Below are 7864 nucleotides of genomic sequence, written 5' to 3' on the forward strand. Positions count from 1 at the left end.
AATTTCATGATGTGAATTATATTGATTTTTAAATGTTTGTAGTCTGTAATACTCCGAAACCCTAATCTGGCGTTGAATACGGTGAGGGGTTACACTATTGCATATGTTGCAGTTGAAAGTGAAAACCTGGCATCATGGTGCAGGTTCTTGGAGTTGCTCGCATTGGACTTGGAAATGTGAGCTTATATCAAATATCTTCATGCCTAACAAACAAAAGGTAAAACTCCATTTATTGTTTTTTTCTGTTTAGAGTATGCTAAAAAAATATTTTTTTTGTTCTGTTTGCAAGGACTTGTAGAAGCAATATCCATGTTGTTTCCTAATGCAGAAACAAGACACTATGTTAGACACCTACATGCCAATTCAATAAAGTTTCTTTCAAAACAAAGGCATTGAAAGATTTTCTTTGGAAGTTGCCAGAGCAAGCACTATTATAAGAGGTATAATCAACCCTCTCCATAATAGTCCTTAGGGGTGTGCATAATTCGGGTAAAACCGAAAAAATTCGTTAACCGACCGAATTCGGTTAATCGGTCGGTTAACCGAATTTTTTCGGTCGGGGTCGGTTAATTTTTTTATGATTTTTCGGTTAACGGTTAATTCGGTTCGAACCGGTCGGTTAACCGAAAATTTTCGGTTAACCGAAAAATTAATAAATAAAATTATCCAACCCAACCCAAACTCAATTACCCAACCCAATAAAACTAAACTAAAGTTACCCAATTACCCAATCCAATAAAACTAAAACTAAAAGACAACCCAATACTAAAGTCTAAAACCCAATTACTTTAATAATTATAAATTTTTTAAATTTTAAAATAAAAAATAAAAAATTCGGGTATTTTCGGTAATTCGGTTAATTCGGTTAATTCGGTTAATTCGGTAATTCGGGTAATTCGGGTAATTCGGGTAATTTTAACCAAAAATAAAAATACATAATTCGGTTAATTCGGTTAACGACCTTATAACCGAAAAAATTTCGGTTCGGTTAATTATTTAAAAAAAAATCGGTTCGGTTAACGGTTAAATTTTGGAAGGTCGGTTAATTCGGTTATAGTAATTTCGGGTCGGTTACCGAATGAACACCCTAATATCCTATTGTCTACTAAGTTTGCTTATTATAGATAGGTGGTTGTATACACCTATAACAACATGTTATATAGAGAAATAATCGTTGTAACTACAATAGAATTAATATAGTGAATTTCCATCAAATAAAGAAGAAGAACTATTCAAAAAGAAAGAAAGTGAGAATCAAATACAAAATTAAAATATGTATAATAGATGCATGTATTATTGCTTTTATGCATATTTTATTTACGTTCTTCACACGATAATTATAAAGCTCATAAATCTTATAAGTTTAATTAATCAATATGAGTTATCAAATTAAAATAACGAATTTATCAGGAATTACTAAATTCAAGTAATCAATTTATAAGTTTATGATGTTCCAACTTCATAGTAGAATATTTAATTAGGGAACTTAATAGTTTTTTGAATTGATGTCTTTAATTCTACTTATTGAAGATTATTTTCATTTAATAAAATATGATTAATAAATTTTTTAAAGTTAAATTTATCATTTTATTGAAATAATATTTTAATTGAGATAATTTTCATTCAATAAATGATAATTAATAGTCTTGTTTATGTGAAATAAGTACAATTTTACTTAAAAATTTAGATCATTTGTTTCTAAAAAAACTAATTTAATAAAAAATGTATTCTATGACTATGAATGTTGTTGTAGAAAATAAAATAAAATAAAATAATTATTTTAAAAAAACTTAACTGTTATAACAAGACACTGTTATCGAAGTAATTTTATTTTTACGATGGTGACGAGGAAAGGATTGTATGAACTAGTGACGCCACGTTATCTGTATCCCTTTCCAATAGTTTATGCCACATCAGTACTCTTATCCTGAAAAAAATTAAATCCAAATTAAAATACTGAAATTCAGGATAATACTGATGTGGCATAAAATTATTGGAAAGAAATAAAGATGACGTAGCGTCACTGTTTCATATAATCCTTTCTCACAGATTATACTCGTTAAATATATGATTCCCATGTTGATTATTACGAGGATATTACAACAATTCTCTATTTTCCTTTCCATGGATTGTTCCTATGCTAGCCTCCACTAATAATTCTAGCCCGTTCACAAATAATTAAGACTACTTTCAAGGGAAGATCCTTCCAAGTAAAATCCCACAGAAAATTAGGGCACCAAACCATTTGTTGGACACAAACCTGCAACCAAACCAAAAATAAAGGATAATTTAATTAAGTGAACTAAACTGCAAGCATTATTTTTTATTTGATATTTTACTCTAAACAAATTTCTATCATCACTAGTTCATGTTGAACATCATATACACTAACATATTTATATAATATTCTAATATTTTTGAAATTTATTTAGAAAATCATACTCCCAAATACTCTTTAAAAACAACATAATTATATATGTTAAGAGAAAGGCCTCCATGCTTTAAATTAATCCAATATCCAGTTCCAAATACTTTAAAACGTAATACGTATACGTACTTTCGGTTGCAATCAGCTGGGGATGAAAGGTTAGCTGTCCTTATCTGCCAAGCTAACTGTCCAGATGCAGCTGCTAAAAACACATAAAATGGCCGCCCTGCTCCCACACCAAGATTACAGAATGATTGTTAACTAAACACGGAAATGTTGTGATTGAAAAGCAGCATAATCATTAGGAATTAAATACCTAATGCAGCATTGTATGCAGTGAGAGCAAGGGTGCCAATGCTTGCAATTGCAAAGCCAGTGATCCACTCTTTTGTTGACTCACCAAATTTTAAGGCCGTGGATTTAATGCCAACTTTCACGTCATCTTGTTTATCCTGTTCATCAATGACACCAGCATTTTGATAAATAGAGAATATATAAAACATGAGAGATATATGTTCAATTAGTATACCTGATGAGCATAAATGGTATCGTACAAAATAGTCCAGAAACAACCAGAAAGGAAGAGTGGGAGTACAATCGACGGTTGCAAGCTTCCTTTAACTGCATACCACCCTAGTATTGATCCCCAGTTGATTGTCAAACCTAAATAAGCTTGCACCTGCAGCATTATCACATCATCATTACCGTATAGAGTTGTGTGTAAATCGTACAAGTTAATGGGATAGGGCAGAAACAATAATTGGAGAAAAATGTATAATCAATGCCACTAGATATTGTCGGATTCATAAGGTAATATTTTGGAAATGCATACATTTATTGAATTTTGTTGACTTCAATAATAAGAATACATTAAAAGAAAGTAACTAAATAAATAATATATAGGAACTAATAAGTAAACCTAGAAATAAATAGCCAGCGATCGTAAAAGATATATCTATGTTAACAGTATAAGCAGAAGGTGAGGGTTATTTAGAGGTGAATTTGCCTACGATCTCATAGTATAATAACAAAATTCAATTAGAAAATATAGTAATAAATATTATAAGCAACAAACTTATCCTTTAAGCTTTTTCTTTTCCTTTTTATGTTACATTGACATATTTATGTAATCATCATTACCCAGTATGTCAGTCTCTTCATGAGAGGATAGGTACAACTTAGGAAGATGAACGCTGCCTCAATTATCCAACTATAAACAAAAAATAGGAATCCAAAATCAGATGGAAGGAAATTTGAATAAATAAAATAGAACTAATTGTGGAATACATATATAAATTTGTTTATGGAAAAAATAAATAGAAAGATTTTTATTTGATAAATATAAATAAAAATGATAATCTCGATTTGATACAATAAAAATATTGAATCAATTTTAATTTTACGTATACCATAAATACTATTATATTCATAAATTTAGTGATGATAAAATGTTAATTACGTATTGCATTTATTGAGGTAGAGTTTTCAATCATTGTGAAAAACAAAGGAGAAGTGAGACCTATAGTTGGTGAGTTGGAGGAAAATTCCATGACTCAGAAGCAATTGAAACGCAAAGAAACAAAGTCCTTGAAATGGTGTGACAGCCCCACTTGCCATCGGTCTCTCTTTTGAACGCTCCACCTGCATTTTACCCAATTTCTTTACACATCAACTTCATTAATAAAATGTGTCATAAGTACTTGCTGGTACATAAAATATTTCCGACACTATAAGGCGATTATTTAATAGAAAAAAAAACCAAAAAATAATTGCTCAGAACTCTATCCAACGTTGTTAACTTTGGTCGAAAATAATATTTACACCGTCTTGCATGAAGAAGGAACTGACCATTTTATCAAAATCACGATCAAAGAAATCATTAATGGTACAAGCAGCCCCCTAAAAAATGGAGCTGCACAAGCAAATACAGCTAAATTCCTGAAATCCGGAATACTTCCACTCGCTGCTGCCAACGTAGCTGACCTATACGTACACACAAAATTTAATTAAGGAATTAAAGGGTATATTATTTAAATCACCCGAAACATAAAAAATGGAAGGAAAGGAAGTGATAGTTACCATGCAAAGGGAAAAATCAGAAACCAAGTACCGATGGGCTTGTCCACGCGAGCCAGCTTAGCGAAAGGTTGAATTTCTTTAGGTAAGTAATCAATCCACGATGAAACTTGAACCACTTTCTCATTCGGTTGCCCACTAATTAGCTTTTGATCATCTTTGCCTACTGGAGATGTGGTTGTGGACATCCAAGCTATTCCGGCTCTGTGATTTGAGGAACGCAATGACAAGTTTTTCGGAGAAAACAAAGATGGAGTGGGGAAGAATGGGGTGCAATTTAAAACAGGATGATGCTTCAGCATCCTTATTGTTGGGGGTGTAGGAAAGAGAGAGGGGATTCGGAGGCTCGAATGAGCACCACCAACTGAAAGGGAAGCCATTTTTTGTTTCTTTTGTGTGTACGGTAAAGAATGTTTGGGTGTATGAATGAGGTACGTAATTGTTCACCTTGATCACAAAGATGGACTAAACTTTATGCTCAAGGTTGAACTTGGCGGTACTATAAATATGTGATGAATGTGGTTATGCGCGCATATCTTATATCATATATATATATAATAAAGAGAGGAGCTGAAATTCCACCCCAATTGAAAAACAAAAATCTAGGTAAAAAATTATGTACTTAACAACGGTGTGGAAGGGCAACAAATTGTGGAAAAAGAAGACCCAATAATCTTTACTTGCTACAATGTCCCAACTTCCAAGTGGTTTAAATGGAGGGCTTTGTATTGGCAAGTCTTTTAAGTAATTAAATTATTTCACACACTACACAAACATGGGATGGTATGGTATTAGTATAAGGCCTCTAATTAAGGTTGTCTTTTTAGGAGAAAGAAAAATATCTAGGCTGTAATAAGCTATGCAAAAATTAGTGAACACTCTCCAGATGTAAAATATCATAATAACAATAATTGTATTCTTCAAAAAGAAATTGTATAAGAAAAGTTTAATGGATTGTCAAATTAGTGATACTTGAGTATTATAAATGCTTTGACGAGTCTTATAATATAAAGTGGGTGACTGGTTTTCAGCATGGTAATTGGAATTTTATTGCCACTATATTGAATAATGTGTGTTATTTCAATTTTAGAAAAGTACTTTAAGGTTGGTATCGTTTGATGTAATATCAACTTATTAGTATCTGGTGCTTATAGGTTGGGTCGAGTTTAAACATAATATTAATATATTTTATGTTTGTCTAAGTTTGGCTTGATCTGAAATATAGGCCTAAATTTTTATCCAAACTTGCTCATATTTGTAAAAAACTAATCAAAGTTCATTTTAGGCTCGATCATGTTATATTTTAAATATTTTAAAAAATAATATTTATTTTATTTTGTTTTAATATTAATAATTTATTTATTTATTTATTAAAATAATTTATATAGTCATTTAACATTATTTTAATGTTTACATTAAAGTATTCTTATATATTTAGTATAGATTTATTTTTTAATGTGTTATAAATTATATAATATATAAAAATAACATAATATAAAGTATTATAAACTTAAAAACGAATCTAGCCGGGCCTAGCTCAGGCCTTGAATGTTCAAACTCGAACCCAAGCCCAACTTATATTTAAAACCAACCTAATTATTTTTGTATAATCTCATTTTTGAATTTAATATTTTATCCGAACTATTAAATCCAGACAAACTTTGGGGTTGGCGGAAATGCGCCTCTTAAACAGTTGTAATGTATACCAATAGCGGTGTGGAAGTTAACAAATTTCGTGGAAAGAAAGACAAGAAACCAATAAACTATGGATTGCATGATTAGAAATGGAGTTGTAGTTCCAACACTAGGGTCGATTACAGGAACATTGTTTCCTACACACTATGGATTGCGTCATTAGAAATGGACTGACTGCCGTAATAATTCCGCACCGCTAAAGCACCAAATCAAGTGGCAAATGGTTATTTAAAAGTACATAAAAAGTAAAAAAAAAAAAGAAAAAGAAAGTAAGAACTCCTTAAAAGTTGTAAAAATCCAAAAATTATGGGAAAAACAAACCCTTTAAAATACAAAATAAAAATATTTAAAAAGGTAAAATTGAAAAATATAAAAAAATTATAAATATCCTAACATTAATTAATGTCCATTAAAATTAAGATAAGTTTGATGTACTGTAAGAATTTAATATTATTAAAAGTAGAATTTATTTCATTTATATTTCTTATGTCTATAAATATAAATTTTGGAGAAGTGTTGTAAATATCTCTATTGATCAATAAAATTAAGAGTTCTATTACTTCTTCTATTCTTTTGTTCTTTGTTTACTTTATTATTTATTTTATAACACGTTATTAGTAAGATACTTTAACCAAAATTCCCTTAAAAAAACCCACAAAACAATTTCTTTTATAAATTTTTTTTATTATTTTATTGCAAGTTAATTGTCAGATGGATTTGCTGACCTAATGAGAATAACCAAGTGTTATATATCAACTAATGTTTTGATTTGAATTGAAGTTCCAGTAGGATAACTTGTTAAAATAAAATGCATGCCTAAAACATTGTAGATTAATTATTTCCAAATATGAAAAATTTCGTACAAGAAAACAATAAATATAGATGGTCATATAGTAGAGATGAGTGCTCTTTAAGAGACCCGAGACATAACTAATTATTAAAACACCAAAAAAAATTCATGTACTTGAAGATTGAAATAGTGAAAATAAAGCGATCTCAATAAGTTATGTCAAAATGAGAAAATATAAAACTGAGAATGAAATGTTGTCAACAATGATTTTGCATGCAATAGTATTATTGGAATATAATGAAAGAAAATGAGAATCTTGAATAAATTTGTTGAGAAATATAGACATGGAATAGATTGGACAAAATAGAATGACACAATTCAAGTAGTATTAAATTCATGCAGTTTTTGGACCAGTTGTCCAAACATCTAAAGGTATAAAGCCAGTGGGATACAAATGAATAATTTTGCGAAATGGAATAAATAAAGTTTTTCGTTAAGTCCTGATATTGATTATAATATTCTTTTGTGGTGGATGCAATAACCTTGATATATCTTATTGGTCTAGCACTTCATGAAATATTTGGCATGTGTCTAAGAGTTGTTGTTACAACATTTATATGAATCACTATATAGTGAAGTTTATATTAAAATCTTTAAAGTATTTAAAATGCGAGAAGAATATAGAAATTTCCAATAAATAGGCCAATATGTTTGTGTAAATATTTATATAAATTAAAATGATTTGAACATATGTGATAAATTCGACTCAGTGAGTAATAGTTGAAAGAAAATTATAAATTGATTAAAATGTCTATTTTATTTTTATAAAATGATCATTATCAAAGTTCGTTATGATTATTGTTGGAACTCTTGAA

General features: G+C 29.6%; 1 pseudogene; it reads right to left on the bottom strand.

The window, feature by feature from the left end:
• Positions 1-2077: 2077 nt before the first annotated feature.
• On the bottom strand, positions 2078-5012 carry LOC107932617 (4-hydroxybenzoate geranyltransferase 2-like; annotated as a pseudogene).
• Between the last annotated feature and the right edge of the window lie 2852 nt (positions 5013-7864).

Source organism: Gossypium hirsutum, chromosome A12, assembly GCF_007990345.1.
Source record: "Gossypium hirsutum isolate 1008001.06 chromosome A12, Gossypium_hirsutum_v2.1, whole genome shotgun sequence".
Lineage (NCBI taxonomy): Eukaryota > Viridiplantae > Streptophyta > Magnoliopsida > Malvales > Malvaceae > Gossypium > Gossypium hirsutum.